Source organism: Megalobrama amblycephala, unplaced genomic scaffold (assembly GCF_018812025.1).
Source record: "Megalobrama amblycephala isolate DHTTF-2021 unplaced genomic scaffold, ASM1881202v1 scaffold426, whole genome shotgun sequence".
NCBI classification, from domain to species: Eukaryota; Metazoa; Chordata; class Actinopteri; order Cypriniformes; family Xenocyprididae; genus Megalobrama; species Megalobrama amblycephala.
In genome coordinates this window covers 7647-30101 of record NW_025953373.1, presented here as the reverse complement: position 1 = coordinate 30101, position 22455 = coordinate 7647, and the positions used below count along the sequence as shown (strand labels likewise).

The 22455-nt window shown below is 33.7% G+C and overlaps 2 long non-coding RNA genes across 12 annotated transcripts; both read left to right on the top strand.

The window, feature by feature from the left end:
* The first annotated feature begins 1724 nt into the window (after positions 1–1724).
* Positions 1725–15730, top strand: LOC125261538. Of its 10 annotated transcripts, none has more exons than XR_007183351.1 (8): positions 3844–3882; positions 5184–5289; positions 8322–8383; positions 8563–8670; positions 8923–10774; positions 11017–11197; positions 11367–11469; positions 15680–15730. It is a non-coding gene; the product is annotated as an uncharacterized LOC125261538 (long non-coding RNA). The 10 variants fall into 10 exon arrangements; XR_007183353.1 differs by having other exon boundaries at positions 11376–11469; positions 15680–15710; XR_007183350.1 differs by lacking the exon at positions 15680–15730 and having other exon boundaries at positions 8923–10054; positions 10554–10774; positions 11367–11515.
* Positions 15731–15828: 98 nt separating this feature from the next.
* LOC125261537 lies at positions 15829–22209 on the top strand. 2 transcript variants are annotated; one of them, XR_007183343.1, is made up of 15 exons: positions 15829–16287; positions 17185–17201; positions 17343–17359; positions 17473–17530; positions 18096–18112; positions 18274–18301; positions 18459–18511; positions 18628–18682; positions 18998–19022; positions 19110–19138; positions 20083–20111; positions 20329–20353; positions 20483–20511; positions 20742–20768; positions 20913–22209. It is a non-coding gene; the product is annotated as an uncharacterized LOC125261537 (long non-coding RNA). The 2 variants fall into 2 exon arrangements; XR_007183342.1 differs by having other exon boundaries at positions 15829–17201; positions 20913–22208.
* Positions 22210–22455: the final 246 nt, after the last annotated feature.

The window sequence follows — 22455 nt, the reverse complement described above, 5'->3', positions numbered from 1 at the left end:
CAGTTATATCTTGTGAAATCCTGGAAAAATTTTACAGTGTAATTTCAAAGAACAGACTTTCAAAAATAATCTCCCAAAGTTTCGTAGTCCAGATAATTGAGTAAAGGTATTTAAATGGCTATTAAATTTGACATGGTTTTACTAAATTCGCTGGAAATGAACTTCTCAACTCCTCTCGTCACTTATGAGCATTTCCCAGTATCCCCTGAAACGTCATTATCTCTGCTCTACAAATATGGTGTTACACGTTGTATAGAACCAATCAAAAAGCTTAGAAATGTAAACATACTGACCTAAATGCTGATTTTTAACAATGGGAAGCCCCGTTTCGACTGACAGGCACGCGATCGGTCCAGCCATCCTCCTGTCAGACTAGCGCGCCTTATAAAATAAAACTCCCATTTGCGTGTCTCTCTTTAAAAGCCAATAAAAATTGAATCCATATAGGTAGCACAAAAATTCTTTTTGCATACAAAACCAAAGACTTTAAACTTTCATATCAAGCCTCCAACATGCTTCTGTTGTTGTTTTCACCCTCTAATGAGTCTGAGTAATATGCGTTTACAACAAAAATAGCACAGCAGCTAACTGAATACAAGTATGTATATTTCACATGCTCATAACTTCATGAAAAATGCACAGATCATAAAAATGGCACATCAATATTTAAAGCAGACTCTCAAGATTAAAACGAATCCAAAATCAATATAATATATTGCGTTGATCACAAGATATTACTCACGAAATTATTTAACATACTTGGCTAAAAACATGTCTCTCATCTCTCCGGGATGCAGTGTATCCAATGTTCCCGGACCCATCCATGTTTGTTTTCCAACGTGGAATAACACATAATAGATATCATTTTAAAGCTTAGAATCTCATCTTTTTAATGCATCTAACCATTTTGAAAAACTCCTAAGGAGTGCTGAGAAGCACCTCTAAACCGGAGTTTACCGCCCGTTGGCGCCACCTGGCTGCGGAAAAAATTAACAACAGTTTTTCAAACTATTCTTTATGCTATCACCACGAAATTTGAACCAGATGCAGCACACATATAGGAGAGCATCACCAAAAAAAGAATTTTTTAGCGATCTTATTGTGTTCCTGAGTTATTCCATGTCAAATAAAAAAAAGAAAAATTATTTTAAAAAAAGTATATATATTTGTGTCTTTTATCAGCTGTTTCTCAGCAAGACAATTTCCAAATGTAATGTAATTTATATTTTCTTAAAATTTAAAATGTTTTCTATCAAATGATACCTACCTTTTGACTCTCCTTGCTAGAGTTTTGGAGTTATGAGTCTTTACTTTTGTGTGTGTCGCTCAGGAAAAAAAAAAAAAAAAAAAAAACTAAAAAAGCCTTCAGGTCTTAAAGTGTTAATTCAAATAAATACTTTCAAATAATTTGAGCTTCAGCCTGGTTTAGCATTTATATATATAAAAATGTCTTTGGTCATATTAAGCTGTAAAATAAATAGTTTATCCCTTTTAATGCAATGGATTTTGAAAGATATCAACAAAAAAAAAAACGGGCAAAAAACTTTAAAAGCATTTTTCTCAGGTTTTCAATTTGAAAAAGAGGGCAGACGACCATAATTCAAATGGGTATATCTTTAAAACTATTCAAGGTATGACTTTGACTAGGATATCATTTTAAAGCTTATTGTCTCATCTTTCCACTGATACCAAAATCTCAATTTTGAAATTTGGGTCACTGTGACTCATTTTGCTGGATCAGGTCACATATGGTTAAATATATAATATTTTTAATATAGTATTTAATAAGAATTGACTGCACATTTTTATTACTTTCTTGTAGGGAGATTTATCCTCCACCTTGTGAACAGGTCTCCCTCTTTCCCAATCATGAGGATAGTTGAATATCTAAGAAGAGTTCTTTCTTCTTCAACCTTCAACTTTCAACTACTCAATGATCAAGATCATCACTGTGTGTTTCAACAGCTGAAAACGTGCTACGTTGAGCGCCAGTCGTCATCCTAACATCAAGCTCCACTCGTCATCACGACGGTAATCCCCAAAACTCCAACAGAACAAAAATTTTTCTAAATCTTAAACAATAACAATGATTCATTTTTAACAGTAGGCATATTTTAAAATCCATAGTTTGATAGCATATTTAAATTCATGACATTTCAACAGCTAGTAATAATAATAATACATTTCTATTGTAAGAACAGCTATTGTGGTGATGCGAGTTACGTTGTCACAGGTGAAGATAATGAGGAAATTAAATTGCTACATTATGAGACACAATTGTTCTGATCCTTCAAAAGTGGACAAAAAAGCATATTCAAGACAAGGGGGTAAAATGACAATCAAAATAAATCTATTTCGACTGTCACTTGAAGTGAAATGTGAAATGTGTTGCGGTATTACATGAATGCTCACGTACTATGCGTTGATCATTACAACCAATCGCACTGTTGAGCTCAGAAGGCAATAACCAATCAGATGAGTTTAGATTAGTTACCGGTGAAGAAATTTTTTTTTACTGATATCGAGGGAGTTTTTGTCACTTTCGCGCCATGTGCTCAGTCAGTGACGCAGGACTTTCTGAGGGGAATTTCAGTCAGTGTGTGACGCACTCTAAATAGGCTACTGCGCGTGGAAAAGTGCAGATACAATGCAAGTAAGATATTAAATTATAATCCTTTAGTCTTTTATGCTATTAAAATAACAATGTCTTGATTTTCTCATGCATAAAATGTAACTAATTAATAAACGTTCTTCTCTGTGCGGTATACAACCTTTTCCTCCCCACACAAAAACGCTTAATGTACTTTTTTAATCGACATTATTACAATATCACGAGTAAAAATCGACATTAATGATGTTTTACAGTTAAAAGGCAAAAAGTTGCTGTCATGCATGTAGATGAAGTATGCATCATCTTTTGTCAAATTCTTACATGTAATCAATAACTAAATTAAATGAGTAACAAGACAAAATAACTGCCAAAAAAAATAGCTGATGAATTAACTATCAAAATTCATCTTTGCAATGCTGAGGAAATGGATGCATCTGAAATATCATTGTTTAATGCAGCTCACAGGGGATCAACAATGACTTAATTAATAGCTAATTAATAAAGTACATAAATAATGCTTTGTTTTAAACATAAAACGTTGAATATTTATTTTAAATTCAAAATTTCTAACAATACTTTAAATGTGAAATTAAAACCGCCACTAGGTGGCAGCAAGTCACCTTTATTGAGTGAGTCATTGAGATTCAACAGATTCAATTTGGCTTGTTCATTCAGGAACGAAGCGTTAATGTACAGCGAGTCATCAACCGATTCGTTCTGATAGACTGACAGACAGATAGTACAAGTTATTTATATATAATTGTATGTTACACTAACAGCCTCAATGATTCTTTTTTTTTATTATTAGTGAGCATATTTTAAAATCTTAATCATAACATAGCAACAACTCGTAATAATAATATTGTAAGACTGGTGATGTCACAGTTACCAGGTGAAGGTGATGAGGAAATTAAATTGCTACATTTGAAGACACAATTGCACTGCTTCCTCCAAAATGGGAAGAAGAAAAAAAAATCAGAGGTCTTGAAGGTACGGTTACAATTGAAGTGAAATGTGAAAATAATTTTAAATGTGGCATTCAAGATTCATACTTTTTTTGTGTGTGTTAAGCATTACAACCAATCACACACATCTCTGTTGAGCTCCGGATGCAATAACCAATCAGATGCGTTTAGATTAGTTACCGGTGAAGAAAAAAAAAAGCTAATATCGCGAGAGTTTTTGTCGCGTTCGCACCATGTGCTCAGTCAGTGACGCAGGTCTTTCTGAGGCAGAGTTTTTGTGTGACGCACTCTGAAAACTGAATGCAGGTAAGATGCAAGTAGGCTAAGCTATTACAATTATTACAATATCACGAGTAACATTACGATATTATTGATGTTTAATGATGATTAATGATGTTATGAGGCAAAAAGGTTGCTGTCATTACAGCTTCAACCTTTGTGGGAAAGTTGTCTGCTAGACGCATCATCATTTTTGTCAAATTCTTACATTTAATCAATAAATTAAATGAGTAACAAGACAAAATAACTGACGAAAAATAGCTGACGAGTTAACTATCAAAATTCATCTTTGCAATGCTAAGGATCAGATGCATCTGAAATATCATTGTTTAATGCTGCACACAGGGGATCAACAATGACTTAATTAACAGCTAATTAATAAAGGGCATAAATAATGTTTTGTTTTAAAACGTTGAATATATATTTGTTTATTTTATTTTAAATTCAAAATTGATACTACTTTAAATGTGAAATTAAAACCGCCACTAGGTGGCAGCAAGTCACCTTTATCGAGTGAGTCATTGAGATTCAACAGATTAATTTGGCTTGTTCATTCAGGAACGAAGCTTTAATGTACAGCGAGTCATCAACCAATTCGTTCTGATAGATGTATAGAATAGAATATTATTTCATTACTGGATGCATCAGATGTTCATTGAAATAATTTCTTGAATAAATGATTTAATGACAAATACATTTCAGTCACTTGTCGCCGCCTGCCGACGAAACAATGTAATCCGTAAATGCATGGATTTCTTAAAAGGTATACCTTTATATGGTATACCAGATTATAATTTACTCTATTTTGATCACTACTGTATACATAACTGTTAATATCCGAACTATAAAGTTTTATGTTAATATTTTTGCGGTGATTTCAATATAAGTAAAACTTGAAATGAGACTTTGAAACTTTGTGGTTGAAAACACTGTATGTGCAGCCGTTTTATACCTATACATGACAACTTTTCTATCAAGTCAAACTTTGAGATTGATCAACATGCAAGGAAACCGATGGTGCAACGCAACTTGATATTCTCTAACAATAATAATAATAATAATATAATGAAAGTAAAACATTTAAGGCTGTGTTTATAGCACAAAAAAAAAGATTGTATCACATGGTAATTGTATGGGGGGAAAGGTGTAAATGATAATATGTGTATATTTTTTATGAAAAAAAAAAAATATGTATATATATGTAATGTCTGTACATCGATTGTGTGTATGTATATATATATATATATATATATATATATATATATATATATATATATATATATATATATATATATATATATATATATAACAAACAACTTGTCTTTGAGGTGTGGCCATCTGTGTCCCTCTGGCGTGATGAGGCCCTGCTCGAGTGGAGTTTGGAACTCAGACCTGCTGCCAAATACTGAATACATCAAAAACTGCAGATAGGATGTAAGTAAGATATTAACTTATAATAGCTTTGTTTTTCATGCTACTAAAATAACAGTGTCTTTATTTTCTGATGTGTAAAAACCAATTAACTTATTCATAAATGGTTCTTGACTTGGCATGCATGATACAACATTTAATGTATTCTTTTAATCGATATTAATCATTACAATATCATGATCAACAATCAGAAATAATGTTTTTTTATTATTATTATTATTATTATTATTATTATTATTATTTCAGCCCTACTCTATAATGATTGAATTCCATTTTTTCATATATGTAATTTGATATACTTTGTGTAAACTATTTTGATTTGGTTAAATGTAACTATTTGACAAAGTTTGGTAATCATAAGAATTGCCCTTTATACAGGAAAATTTGCCCTTGACAATCAATAACCTAAATTGGACTTTTAAATGGCACCTGTTTTCACCAGGTCTTCGTTTCGTTTTGGTTAAGTTGACAAATTATTAAAAAAAAAGAGAAAGTTTCAAATACTCTTTTAAAAAAAAAAAAAAAAAAAAAAAAAAAAAAGTGTATGTACATCCCAGCAAACAAGGGACGTCCCCCGGACGTTGTGAACGTCCGTTAAGGTCCGCGTTTGGTCCGCTTTGTAACGTTCGCTGACGGACGTTCGGGGGACGTCCGCGTTTGGTCCGCTTTTTAACGTCCGCTGGCGGACGTTCGGGGGACGTCCGCGTTTGGTCCGCTTTTTAACGTTCGCTGGCAGACGTTCGCCGGACGTTCGGGGGACGTCCGCGTTTGGTCCGCTTTGTAACGTTCGCTGACGGACGTTCGGAGGACATTCAAGTCCTTGCCAGTTTGCGAAAGTCCTACTGACGTCCCTCATCTGGTATTTCCATAACAACACTTGTAAAAAAAAACAGCGTTGCCTTTTATCAACAGACCTTACACCTTGAAACTCAGACAAAGGGCAAATGAAACTAAACCTACTGGATTTAAAGGAGGTTGTGTTCCTTAAAAATCCCTTTAAACATGATAATGGATTTACAGAAACCATGATTGTTTTGTTGTGCAGGTTGATATTATGGTTTTACTTCAAGTAAAAATAGTAGTTGAATTCGGGTCATTCTACAGAAAAGTCCACTTTTGGTATGACAAAATGTCTTAAAATGTATTTCTTTTTCTAACGTTTAAACTTAGACCACATTATTATATTACACATTGACTTTATGAATACAAATGACAGCTTTATGATTTATTATTATTATTATTATTATTTTGTGCATTTAAAGACAGCATGTACCATTTTTTTGTCACTGGTGTTACCATACTTCTCTGGCATTTTAAACATTTTTATGAAATGACATTTCTCATTTTTTTTCAGCACATGCAGTCAGAGTTACAGAAAAAAAGATAATGAAAAAAATAAGGAGATTATGTGTTTGTTTTTTTTTCAATCAGGTTAGTTAAAAGTGATTGAATTATGCTAATTTAATTATGCATGTATTTGCTATAACAATGGAAATATTTGAAAAACAGTTATAAACAAGTAATGCAATCCTTTACATCTTAATTCTTGAGTTTAGCAGAATTCAATGAATGTAAAAGTATTATCATGTCACATATGACACATTTTATTTAATGAGACAGACAAAAAACAGTAACAACAGTGACACAATGAATCACCAGTGACAGATACGACCAAAGATAGCCTATACTTATTCTTCAACTATAATCAAGGAGAGGAGACTAAATTTTTTACATTTTTTATACAATCAAAGACTTTTCATTGACACTTAGTGAAAGCAGTCAGTAAAAGATCATAAACAACATTTTAAAAATGTCTGTAAAATACGCTGTCCGTAAAGTCGCTGCTTCTCAGCTTCTCAGTTTAGCCAAATACCCTCAATTTAGCCATATCTGACCAAAGGAGGATTAACAATAGGAAAAAAAGTTAGAATCACATTATTTAGTGCTATTTTATGCAAAATAATTAAATAAATAGCTTTGAATAAAGTTTTTTTTTCTATAAACAACACCAGTGACATTTTTCATGAAAAATGCATTTTATGGCTGCTGCAAGGTATCAATCCACATGTTGTCAATCATGGTATATTCACTAAATTAAGTAGTTTAATCCATTTGTATTCTAGTTTTTTAAAATTCCCTAATAATAAAGTAGGTCACACCAGTGACTTCAACTAAAAGCTTTATATGAAATTATGATTTTCTAATTAAAATTTCTGATAACTGAAAAGAGATAGTGGACTTTCCATGTGTCTTTCTTCATGGATCTTCAGGAAATAGGAAGAAGGTAGTCAATTGATGTCAACAGTGTGATTTTTATTTCAAAATAAGAGATTTTTGTTAAAGGTAACACCAGTGACACAACACCAGGGTTTTTTTTTTTATATATATATTTTATAATATTTATTCAGCATTTGTTTTTGTTTTTTTATGTCATTTAGGCTACATAATATATTTGACAGTTATGCATACATTATTGTATTTAAACCCTGTTTGTGAGCTCAAAATAAAGCACTTTCCCACATGACTGTGGGGACGAGCACTTCTGTGCTGTTTGGAATTTTTATAATTAAAAAACAAATACTGCCACATTGATGCGCAAGAAGGTTTAATTGTTCAAATATTGTTTCATATTAAAATATAAAAAAAAATGTTTTCAATATAAAAAAGTGTTTTCAAGTGTAATATTTCTGTAAAGGGACAGAAAAGTTGACTTTTCTGTAGAATGACCCATTCATTGTAAAATGAAGTAAATATTAAAAATGAACAACTTTCATGTTAGCCTATGGGAAAAAATAATGGAGTAACTTCAACCTACTAACTAATTAAAGATGTCATCAGATCATGTGTGCTTTCAGCAGTTATCATTTTAAACATCAAAATCATGATGCCCCCCAATAGTAGGCTACTGAATATAAGATGTGGGATAATATAAGAATGGGACATTTTATCCAAGTCATCTCAATGGTAAAAAGTGTCCCAATCACCCTGAACTGGAGCTCTAAAATAATGTTATTGACTTCAACTGATGAATGCAGCCAAAGAAAAGATGAAGAATGGAAAAGCACTTTGCTGGCAAAGAAATTGGAAAATAACACAGGTAAGACAATTCCTATACCCATAAATACCTGTCAAACATGGTTTTATTAAAGAAAAGTTATTTTTAAAAAAATTACTTTAATTTTTACACATAAGAAAGGTATAGCATGTGGCAAAAAGTGTAATATAGCCACACTGTGAGATACAAGCAAGTGACGATCGAGTGACGTCATTCTTTAGGTTACGCGCATGTATCCATGGCAACGCTTGGCTGCGTCGACAGTTAACGGTCCTGCCGGTGATTTTCTCAGATGAGGCCTTGAGTATTCTCTTTCGTCGGTCAAAAAGGTATTTTAAATTTTAGTTTAGCAGACATTAGCTACCATAACCACTGTTTATCTTGTAAAGTTTAAATTATATGACAAGATTACATTTACAAACGTTTGCTGAAGTTGTTGTCCGTCGCGGCTGACCGTTACGGCCTATCTTCAAATGTACGCTAATCTTGGTCTCACGAATCCAAATTGTCAGTAACAAATGTTTCTTAATAGACAAACGATACCTGAAACATTATTGAATGTGTTCATTTTGTCGTTTTAGGTTAGAAGCCATCGAAAAAACTGCCATCGGACTACCACAGCTGACAACGAGAGACGCGCGTGCACAACTGCATAACACACACACACACACACACACACACACACACACACACACACACACACACACACACACGGAAAGAGCACAACAATTATGAAACTGCTCATTTATTATAAATAAATAAATGTATTTTTCTCCTTACAACGTGTTTGTGTTCTTTTGTTAACCTAGAAGTAAAATAAAAAACAATAAGAGGACTTAATCGAAAGTCCCCTAAACGTCCCGAATGGCCGTTGAACGTCCTGTGAACGTCCCCGTGAACGTCCGGAGGACGACTTTGCGGACGTCCCCGGGACAGCCAGAGGACCCTACACATGGACGTTCGGGGGACGTTCGCAGAGGCCATTCAGGGGACGTTCTGGGGACGTTTTTTTGTTAGCTGGGATATTACTTCTATATAAGTATTACATTAATACAATTTCAATTAAATGTTTGTTTATAAAAAAAAAAAGAAAGTAAGAGAGAGAAAATATTACACTTAGTACAGCTAGTAATTTAATTTTAAAATTAAAATTGTTTAATGGTCTAACTTATGTTTAACATGCTTGGTAGCATTAAGATCAGAGCACCTTTAATTTATGATAGGGAGGTGGTGATAAATCACATCAGACTTAATGATTATTTAAATTAATTTTATATAATTCATGAAAGAAAACGCAAAGCAAAATGTATTAAAAATGTATTAAAATGAACATGAACTTGACTAATTTAATAAAAAATGAAACAAGTAAAATACTGAACATTTATGTAAATTGTAAATTTAAAATTAACATGAACTTGAGTAAACTTTAAAAAAAAAAAAAATGAAACTATTAAAAAAATAGAAACACAACAAAAACTACAACAACAACAACAAAAAAAGATTATTCTAAATTACTCAAACATTTCACCCTCCATGGCATCCCCCAACAGTTCAATATGTTGCACAATATATTTATTGTGAGACAATTTTAACATTATGGGGAGCTCATCAGCACCAATGTCCATTGATATTTCTTCTGGGACACTGTACTCATCATAGGTGTCGGAGAGAAGCACCATGGCACCTCCATCTTCTGCCGAGACACCTACAATGGTGACCACCTCCTCGACAGTTTGAAGTTCAGCCTTCTGAAATGTAACAATATAAACAAGTCTCAGTAAAGGCGCTATATAACAATGGACATGAACACTATTAATGTTAGTTGACTACCTAAGTTAACATGATCTAACAATGAAAATACTTCTAAAACATTTATTATTCTTCATTAATGCTTAGTTCAACATTTACTAAAACACTATCAAACTGAAAGTTGTGTAACTGTTGTATTTTGTTGATTAACATCTGTAACAAATATTAATAAGTACTGTAACAAATGTGTTGCTCAGTGTTAATGTATAGTCAATTCATTAACATTAATAGGGCCTTATTATATAGTGTTACCAATATTATGAAAATACCAATGGATATATAAAAAGTTCAAAAATGTATATCCCCTTGGTACACAACTCACAAGTGTAGAAAGATGAAGGAAAAATCAATTGGAGAATAATTTGGCTACATGATGCGTAATGTATGCTGTGTACCTCCACAGTTGTATAGCTCGAGGAGTTAAATTTGGCAGCAGGTTTGAGTGTTGCCTTGAGATGTGAAATCTCAACCTGATCTCCCAAACTCATCTCATGAAGGGCCTCATCACGCCAGAGGGAGACCTCGAAGCACTTCTGGCCACACCTCAGAGACAGGTCTCTGATGGGGACCTCCCCATCGGTCACCCGTGTCATCCTGATTACCTGCAACTACATGATCACAATGGTAGGACTGTTGTTAAATCACTGCAAGTAAATACAATAACAGGTGCTTAGACACAACTGATACAACATTGGCTGGGAATCTGAATTAAATGTGTCTTTAATCAAAGTTTTTAACAATGAAAGCAAATGAGCAGAAATGTGTGGTCATAGAATTTTCATTTTGGGGAAAACAAAGTTGAATTTAATTATTTAATGAAATATTTACTAGCTTAATTCACTCACTTTTTCTATTTCTCCTTTCAGGGAGATGAATCCTCCCCTTGTGAAAAGGTCGTCCTCTTCCCCTGTCACGAGGGCTGTTGGAGGACTGAGGAGATCCGTCGCCTTCTTCTCCGCTGCCTCTGGCACGGTGAAAGGTGCTGTTTTAAATTTCTTTGCCCCAGGGCCAAGAAAAATACACTCCCGACCGAATTTTAAGGACAAGGTGTGATTTTTTTTTTTTTTTTTTTTTTTTTTTTTTATAATATAGGCCTCCCCCTTCTCAAAAAGTGGGGTGCCTCCATCAACTGCCGCAATAAATGCTCTGTCACCATTGGTGAGAGCACTTATAGTGGTCGTTTTGAATGACCCGATCTCAAGTTTTGTTTTTGGAGACCTCATAGGTCTTCGCACGGTGGTTTGTGCGATTGTTCACACACATGAGCTTGGTGGGAGTGGGCCTGCTGTATGGAGAGCTTGCAGCTGCCATTCTGGAGGGTAAGAGAAAATACACATTGATTTAATTAGCATCAGAAGTGAAAGAGTAAGACAGAAGACCAATAGCAATTCAGTACGCAAATTATACAACTACATCTGTGTCCAATAGGTTCACCATTCAGTTGGTTTAGTGCAGGTGTGTCAAACTCATTTTAGGTTGAGTTAAAAAATTATTTTCGGAAAATACACTTTTCTGTCAGAAAAACTCCTGTCAGAATATATTTATTATATTAAAATTTTCCACTAAACAATTGTTAATATAACTTGATTTGAGGTAAAAATTACTTCAGAAAACATTTTCCTGTCAGAAAACTTCCTCTCAGACCAAATCCTGTTAGAATATATTTTTATTATATTGAAATTTCCCACTAAACAATTGTTAATATAACTTGATTTGAGGTAAAAAAATTACTTCAGAAAACACTTTCCTGTCAGAAAACTTTCTCTCAGACCAAATCCTGTTAGAATATATTTTTATTATATTGAAATTTCCCACTAAACAATTGTTAATATAACTTGATTTGAGGTAAAAAAAAATTACTTCAGAAAACACTTTCCTGTCAGAAAACTTCCTCTCAGACCAAATACTGTCAGAATATATTTTTATTATATTGAATTTCCCACTAACATTTAAACAATTGTTAATACAACTTGATTTGAGGTAAAAATTACTTCAGAAAACACTTTCCTGTCAGAAAACTTCCTCTCAGACCAAATCCTGTCAGAATATATTTTTATTACATTGAAATTTCCCACTAAATAATTGTTAATATAACTTGATTTGAGGTAAAAATTACTTCAGAAAGCACTTTCCTGTCAGAAAACTTCCTCTCAGACCAAATACTGTCAGAATATTTTATAATTACTTCATAACTTTTTAAAAATAATTAATGTAATTCAAAATAAGTAAAAAAAATACTTCAGAAAATACACTTTCCTGTCAGAAAGGCTACTCTCAGATTAAATTCTCATTAATTGTAAAACATATATTAGCCTGTCTTGTCACTTTCATACAGAACCTATCACTAATTTAATTGGAAGAATTTTTATTGTGAAGTTATAACTTTTACACAGTTTGTAGAAAAGTAACAAATTCTCACCTCATCTGTGTGTTGTTGCTGCTGAATGATGAAATGAGTGGGTGTTAGTGGTCTTGAACTTGGCAGCAGTCCAATCAGAAGATATCGCCAAGGCACATGATGACTACATAGTAACCATTTGGCCAATTATTATTTTCCCCCTTCTCTACCTCTTCCCCTCCCACTTCCCTTCTAGCATCTTTCTCCCTCCCCCACCTCTGTGTCCTCCCTCTGTCCCTCCCCCGCCTCTATGTCCTCCCTCTGTCCCTCCCCCGCCCCAGGTTTAACTGTAACTGTATTGTGAGGGGCCAAATGTCCTTACTTACATAGTGAAATATTATGACTAGTTAAAGGCTTATAAATGGACCAAAACACATTTTTGTTGGATATGTTTAGGGCAGTGGTTCCCAAAACTGTCCTGGAGGACCCCCAGCACTGCACATTTTGGATGTCTCTCTCATCTAACACACCTGATTCAACTCATCAGCTCATTAGTAGAGACTGCAAGACCTGAAGTGGGTGTGCCAGATAAGGGCGACATACAAAATGTGCAGGGTTTGGGGTACTTCAGGACAGGTTTGGGAACCATTGGTTTAGGGGATTGGGTTAAGTGATAGAAAATATCATTAACCTGATATAAAAGTCGATGAAAGTCTATGAAATGTGTACAATTAGTGAAACAAAGATGTCTGTGAGCTCTTTATATAACTACAAGGTCTAAATCAGAGTGATCACTTATATCAATGTTATATACAGTTGTACTCAAAATTATTCATACCCTTTTATTCAATACTTTTTGCAACCTTCATTTCCCAAGATAACAGCTCTGACTCTTCTCCTATAATGCCTGATGAGTTTGGAGAACACCTGACGAGAGATCAGAGACCATTCCTTCATACAGAATCTCTCCAGATCCTTCAGATTCCAACTCCATGTTGGTGCTTCTTCTCTTCAGTTCACTTCATTCATTTTCATTAGGGTTCAGGTCAGGAGACTAGGATGGGCATGGCAGAAGCTTCATTTTGTACTTGGTGACCCATTTTTGTGTTGATTTTGATGTTTGTTTTGGATCATTGCCCTGATGGAAGATCCAACCATGGCCCATTATATGACTTCTAACAGGGACAATCAGGTTTGAATTATTATTATTTATTTTTTTTATCTGTTGGTATTTGATAGAATTCATGATGCCATGTATCTGAACAAGATGTCCAGGATCTCTGGCAGAAAAATAGGTCCACAATATTAAAGATCTAGCAGTATATTTCATTGTACTTTTTACCCCTGTGTGCACCAAACCAATCTTAATGGTTTGCTACCAAGAAGCTCTTTTTTGGTTTGTTTGTTTGTTTCATCTGACAATAAAACATTTGAAAAGTAACTGACACTACTGCAACTTCAAATGGGATGGGGTCTATGGTCAGATGAAACACAAAATAGCTTTTTTTTTAGCAGCAAACACCCAAGATGGATTTGGTGCACACAAGGGTGAAAGGAACCTCATGTGCACAATGAAATACTGCTGTATCTTCAATGTTGTGGGCCTATTTTTCTGCTGGAGGCTCCTTGACATCTTGTTCAGATTCATGGCATCATGGATTCTATCAAATACCAACAGATAAAAAAAATCAAACCTGACTGCTTTTGCTAGAGATCCTATAATGGGCTGTGGTTGGATCTTCCAACAGGACAATGATCCAAAACAAACATCAAAACCAACACAAAAATGTGTCACTGAGCACAAAATGAAGCTTCTGCCATGGCCATCCCAGTCCTCTGACCTGAACCCTAAAGAAAATGAGTGGAGTGAACTGAAGAGAAGAAGCACCAACATGGATCTGGGAATCTGAAGGATCTGGAGAGATTCTGTATGAAGGAATGGTCTCTGATCTCTTGTCAGGTGTTCTCCAAACTCATCAGGCATTATAGGTGAAGACTCAGAAGCTGTTATCATATCTGAGAGCTCACTTAATGACGTCATCCACGCTGCAGAGAGGCTTTCGATATAATATGTAGTATGTACTGCACGTTTTCCTCTCGGTAACTAAAATAAACACACAACCAATTTGACAGCGATGGCAGCAAAAAGAAAGCATGTGATCATAGCGATGTGCGTATGGTTGCACCAGCTCTGCAGTTCAGTACTTTAAATAGCACTTTATAAAATAGACTGCTTTAAAGCAAACAGCTTTACAGTATTAAATATAAAATAGTCATTCAGTCATGGAATGGACTATGCTCTTTCTCTTGTTAAATAGTTTAAAATAGCAATTTGTGATATAAATGCAAATGATACTGTATTGATTAAAATAAGGTTGCTTGTCAGGTTTTATGCATATGGTTGAGTGTTCTTTATGACCGTTTTTAAATGATGTTTTTCTAAAAAACAACAAAAAAAGAGAAATATCGCAATATATCACAATATATCATATCATAATCCCTGTATCGTGATATGTATTGTACAAGATTCTTGGCAATACACAAGGCCTAAAAAATAATTATATAAATTCATACAGGGCTAGTAGTATACAGATACACACCCAGGTATCGGATCAGTACTTGGTATCGGCCGATACCCTGAGCTCAGGTATCGGAATCAGTATCGGGAATGGAAAAGTGGTATCGGAACATCTCTAAACATAATTATATGTCTGATGAAAGCTTTCCTTTCCCATGAGTCATGCTCAAAACTACTTTCACAGTTATGTTTGGGAGGTGTTTCGCTTTTAAGTAAAGAATGTAATAATACATTTATTCGTCAACTTTCTCAATCTCGAAACCCAATTTCTCCAAAAGGGAAGTTTTTTGGGGTTCTAAAATAGAAAACATTCAGTGGAGGAAAACATAGTTATTACCATATAAATACTGTATACCCAATAGAGTGAAAGAAGAGCATTTTAAAATGTTGCATAATATATACCCTTGTAATGCTCTTGTGTCAATTTGTGAAGATATTTGTCATTTATTTCTCTCATGTAATGTTTCATTACTTTTCTGGAAAGATGTGAGTTCCTATTGTTTTTCTAAAGTTAATATGAACTATAATTTACACATGTTGTTTGCTTTTTTGAAAACCAAAACAAAGTTTTGATATTGCAGCTAACTTGTCTTGTTCTTTTCTCCTTCTACAGGACAACCTGATGGATATTTATTAAAATGAAATGATTTTTTAAATTAAAATGTTATTTTAATTTATAAATGAATTTATTTTAATTAATTTTATTCATTAAAATAATACATGAATTTGAAATGAAATGATTGTAAATGAATTTTATGTAATGAATTTTATGTAATGAACTTATTTTAATTGTTTTTATTTGAATTGAACTTGTTTTAATTCAATTGTATTTATGTTTTGAATAAATTAATAAATTGTATTAATATTTAATTGTATATGTATTGAAATTAACTTTTTTTTAATAAACCACATATTACCGTTAATTAATGAATTAATAATTCATTTTATGCACTATGTGTTGTATTTATTATAATAATGGGTGTATTGAAATTAATATTTTTTTCCCATTTTATTATTGTTGGTATTCTTTAGTGATGTATTACTTAAATGTTTGTAAAATGAGGGGAAATTGAAGGAAAAGTGATAGAATTTTAAACCTACACAATTTAGATAACCGTTATCAGCTTTTCGGCACGTGACTGATTATAACCAATGAGACTGCGGGATCTTTGCGTTACGTAGGTAATCCGGTTCTCTCGCCCGTGATCTCGGTTCTGTCAGGTAAGTTAAGCGTCATAAACTTTGAGTTGTCTTTTCAAATTCGCAAAAATCATCAAAATATTAGTGAATTGATTGATTTTATATAAAAACATAACCATTTTAGCTTGAACATGAGTATTACTTGTTGCGGTTCAAACTATAAAGCGGCGACTAGCCACTACCGTTATTTGAGGTAACGTTAATCTGAGGTAATTTAACTAAAAATTTTATCTTTTTGAAACTTAAATGTTAACTAATCGACTATGATAAGTTCACATTCCTCTTGTTGTCCATTTTTATTTATTATTGCTATGAAAGGATGTTGTTTAAAGGGCCGAGCTATGAATATAAAGTCCGAGCAAGTCGATGAACGTAACGTTACATATAGCTAATAAACATGTCTTAGTTACAAACGGACAGCTTCACAAAAAACACGATGTATTTACATGTATGTTTTTTTGCTTTACATCATTACAAAAGTTGTTACTTTGAAAGGCTTGGCTGCGAGCGCGCTGTCGCGTGCACTGCATCGGCTGAGAGAGAAGACGACTCGCAGGCGCAGCATAAGGCGCATGTGCCCATAAAGATTAAACAAGCCATTTTATAGTGTGATATACAATTAAAGTATGAATGATAACAGGATAATTAAATTTAGCACAGCATTTTAATGTAGCCTAATGTCTGTAGGTAATTGGTAGCCTACTGATAGATGTGTGACATGAACATATTCTATATTGTCCACACAATTCTATTTCTTTCCACAGTTTGTTGCAGTTTAATCTACTTAAGATGTTCATAACATTGGTGTAATAATTTCTATTGACTGTATATAGTTCATCAGTACGTGCATCCATGTAGACCTATGTAATATTTGACTTTTAATGTTTCTTTTCCCTTCCCTTTTTCTTTTGTAAACAGATCATTAGTTCTGCTCTGTAAGTATTCTATTTTGACTCACTGCCTGACACATATGATAACAGCATATTGATTAGTCAGTGATAATTTCTCTTTAGATTGTATATAATTCTATCTACACACTGACATTTTTCCCCTTCTTTTTACACTTATGAAAACAGGTCATTTCTTCTATTATGTAAGTACTCTTTGATTCACACTTTCCAGATTCTCACACACTTATCTAATATATAATATAGATGATTGCTGGTGATTGATTATTTTTCTTCCTTTTTGTTTTTCTTTCAACAGCAGTCAACATCCAACGAACCCAAAGGCTCTTTTAAGAGCCGCCCACCCTGCATCACAGGTGTGTACGTATTTGTTGCTGTTATTTTGCTTTTTATTTGGAGTCATTCAATTGTTTTGTTTGTATGTTATTTGGAACCATGTACTACTGCTGGTCACTGGCCATTTTTAAAGTTCCAAAATCATTATTGACTTATTTTTCCAAAATCACAGGTGACTGATCTCATGTTTAACCCATCATCATTACAGTGCACACAACAACCCTATGTGTTTGAGCTGTGAACAAATCTAATTTGTCTTTTATCATTTATTCTTTCATAGTAGATTGGTCGCCTTGTCAATCTATGTATGTAGCAAACATTTCAAATGTAACACTTTTTTTTTTTTTTATGGAAAATGTATTGTTTTTTTTTTTTTTTTTTTTTTTTTCATCAGTGCCATTCATATCTGCTGAAGCTCAGCATGTAGTACTACAATATGCCATATTATAGTTAATAATATACAACGGAAGTAAAACATTTAGGCCTGGTTAACACAAGTCCTATTTAATGGTAAATGTTCATGCAGACCTATGTAATATTGGACTAAACTTGTTTCTTTTTCCCCCCTTTTCATTGTGTATTCAGATCATTAGTTCTGCTCTGTAAGTATTCTATTTGACTCACTCTCTGACACATTATATGATAATAGCAGCATATTGATTAGTTACTGTTTAGATTGTAATTAATTAATCTGCACATTGACTTCTATTCATATATTGTTATTTAGTGATGTTTTTTCTTTCTTTTACACTTCTGAAAACAGGTCATGGGAAACATAGGAAAACTGCTATGTAAGTTTTTTTTTCTTTCTTTTTTTCTTTTTTTTTTCATTCAAACTTTCTTAATTCTCACACACCTATGTTATATTTTAGATGTTTTTTTGTCATTTATTTATTCTTTTTGGTTATCCATTGTTCTCCATCTTCCTTTTTATTTTTCTCTTAACAGCAGCCAACATCCAGCAAACCCAAAGGCTCTGCATCACCCACCCTGCATCACAGGTGTGTACAATGATTTTCACACTTTCCAGATTCTCACACACCTATCTAATATATAATATAGTTGATTGTTGGTGATTTATTTTTTTTCTACCTTTTTGTTTTTCTCTCAACACCAGCCATCATCCAACAAATCCAAAGGCTCTTTTAAGAGCCGCCCACCCTGCATCACAGGTGTGTACATATTTGTTGCTGTCATTTTATTTGGAGTCATTCAGATGTTTTGGCTGTATAGTAGTCAACATTTGAAGTTGATCAAAAAAGTTCAAAGTTGTCCTAAGAAGATTTTAGGACAACTTTGATAAAAGGCTTTGATCCACTTCAAATGTTGACTACTATACCATGTTCTATTACTGTACCATTTTGAAAGTTCCAAAATCATTATTGACTTATTTTTCCAAAATCACAGGTGACTGATCTCATTTTTAACCTCATGTGTTTGAGCTGTGAACAAATCTAATTTGTCTTTATAATTTATTTCTTTCACAGTAGATTGGTTGCCTTGTCAATCTATGTAAGTATCAAACATTTCAGATTTAACTTTTATTGTGTGTGTTAATGGAAAAATGTTGATGGGGTTTTGTTTTTTTTTCTTCATCAGTGCCATTCATATCTGCTGAAGCTCAGCATGTAAGTACTACAATATTTTTAATTTGTTGAGCATTTGCAGTGCAGGTATATCCGTGCAATTCATTAAATTTCTAGAAAGATTAAAAAATATTAAGATTATATAAAATGGTTTATCATGGGACATAAATATAATGTGTATTGTGTGTGTGTGTGTGTGTGTGTGTGTGTGTGTGTGTGTGTGTGTGTGTGTGTGTGTGTGTGTGTGTGTGTGTTAGTGAGAGATCACTCAGACCTTAAAAAACCTGTGCTGGATTTATTAAAAAATCTTTATTGGTAACACTATACAACCATTCAGAAATTTGTTAAAATTACTGTTAATTAGCAGCCTGACAGCCTCTAGGATTGCCATCTACAGAGCGTTTCGGGGACATCATACCTGTTTGTACATTGTACTGTGTACATTGTTTTTTCCCCTAAAACAAAACGAAACAGTCAATCAGTTTTATATAACTTCACAGTTACCTATAACTGGTTAGTTTATTTTGAGGTTTTAAAGCTTACTGAAATCAAAGATTTCCACACTTGCTACATAATTTTGGAAAATCACTTACCTTGACTTTATCTAATCCAGAAGTCACTCACACAGTTTTTCTTTGAAGAAATGCCCTAGATCAGATACAGATAGAGAGAGATTAAAGTCTTTAAAAATGGTCAAAGATGAAATGAAGTGAATCAGCTCTACTTCACTCTTAAGTTTAAAGCTTATGTACCTTACATTTGATCCACATGCCCTGCTCATCCAAAATGGTAGTCTTGCTTGCTTCACATTCAGACGGGCTTGCATCAAATTCTGCTGTTTTCCTGCAGGTTTTTTTTTTGTTTGTTTGTTTGTTTTTGTTTGTCATATTTATTTTTATCAAACTCCAGAGCTATAACTGAATGACTCAAAATTAAGTAAATTTATTTTTGTTTGTTTGTTTGTTTGTTTGTTTGTTTGTTTGCAGTGTTGGTCATATCTGGTGAGGCTCACCATGTAAGTACTACTGTAATGCTATTTTTTTTTGGCCATTTGCACTGTATGAATTTACTTAAGCATGTTAATGCATTATTATGGGACAACATAAACAATATATCCTGAAGGAAATCGTATATCAATGGAAACTTGAAGGTGATCATGAGGCCATTTTTTTAGTTGTGAACACTGCTAATTTGTCTTTTTTTATTTTATTTATTTATTTTTTTATCTACAGTAGATTGGACGTCTTGTCCATCTAGGTAAGTAAAGTACCATTGTTAAACATTTCAAATTCAGACTCAGATTGTTAGCTTTATCATTACAGTGAATGAAATATGTTAGTGGTTCTGTTTTGGTGTTAAAACTTAACATCTTTTTCTTTTTTGCAGTGTTGGTCATATCTGGTGTAGCTCACTATGTAAGTACTTTTGTAATGCTAATTTGTTGGCTATTTGCACTGTATGCATAAGATTAAAATTCGATTTGTAGAACGTTTTAATATCAGTGCAGCATATTAATGCATTATTATGGGACAATGTAATATATCTTGAAGAACACTGTCTAACAATGTAAGCTTTTGATAAATGTGCTCATGAGGACAATTCTGAGCTTTGAAACAAGGCTAAATTGTCTCTTTTTTTTGTCTAGAGTTGATTGGAAGTCTTGTCCATCTAGGTAAGTAACATTGTTAAATATAGGAGGTTTCTGCTAACCCAAACTTTGAACCTGAAAACCAAACCCAAACTTTGAACCCAAAAACCAAACCCAAACTTTGAACCTGAAAACCACCTCAAGAAAAGAACTCAAATTGTTTTGCAGTGCCAGAAAGCCTGACAGAGGGACCAGTTACAGCTCCAGTCTGCCCTGCTGCCTTCTTGATCAACACCGATCTGAGGACTACGTTGGAAAATCAGCATCATCAACACACACACACAGTCATTTGTTTTATAACCAACTGTTTGGCTTTACATTACATAGTGTTCATTTTCTATAGTCTTGTATATTACATAATCAACTTTATTTAGCTTTTGTGTTAATGACTTTGCTTATCAGTAAGTCTAACGTATTTTGGTGATATCCGTGTTTAGCATTTTTTGAACTGCCTTTCAGTTTATGTCGTCTTGTATAGCATATTTAACCATACAGTTTACGTTTTAATTCCATTTCATATAAAAGTTAAATACTTTGAGGTAAATTGTCTAATCTAATATCTTCTTTTACTATACAATATATTGAAGAATAAATAAACTAGATCCCGTTTGCATTCATCAGTTAAACATTTTTGTGTATTATTTTTAGTAAAGTTACTTAAGTGTTTATATTCCATTGTTTCTTGGTTGACGGATAGTTGATATCCAACTGTGGTACTGTCATACGATTAACAATAGCAGCTATCATTCGGTGAGTAACTGTTTTTATTAGCGTTTCACAAATATCTGCTGTTTGCTCTCATAACCCAGCGTCGTCATAATGCCAAAAAAAGGGAAGAGAAGTGACGGCCAGAAGCAGCGCCGACAGGTACAAGCTTCATTTGGCATCATCGTAATGCCAAGAAAAGGGGAGAAAAGTGATGCTCAGAAGCAGTGCAGAAAGGTAGAAGCTTCATTTGCCAATAATGTCAGCACCACCTCTGCGTCAGGTGTGAGTGACGTAAATCCTTACGTGCTGTCTGTTGCAGCATCCCACTGTCAAACTGATGCGAGGTACAGTGATTACTCCAATGGTCGTCCGTGTACTTGTAATGCATTAATGTTTCTCGCAGTGCACAATGAATGTAATGAGCTGCACAGTTCAGATTTGGATCGCGTGTTACAGAAAGGTGATGCTTTGTATACTAGTGTCAAAAAAAAACACTGCAAGGAAAAGGACAGTTTGTTAATAATTGTTTAAATTTTGACGAGCTCCGTAACACTATTAAGACAAACATGAGCTGTTACAACGTCCTTAAACATCCCCTGAGGTTTGGATTTCTGCGAGACACACCGGCTATCGGCGGGTATGACAACCTTGAGAACACGCTGCAGTGTCTCAGAGCTGACGTGAGTGACGCGCTGCTTCTGTGTGGTGAGACGTGCATCGCTGTGTTCAGAGATCGCTCAGGGAGGTTTGGATTTTTTTGATTCACATTGCAGAACACCAGATGGAATGTATACAGATGAAATCACGGGTACTGCTGTAATGTTGACATTTTTACATTTGGAAGACATGGTAGAGAGACTGCTTTTATTGTTTCAATGGTGTTTCTCACGGACGGATCAGGAGCAATTTAATCTAATGCCGGTGTCATTCATAAACATAACATCTGAAATGTGTCAAAGCAATGAAGTGTCCCTTGAGTGTCTTGCACTTAATAATCTAGAGC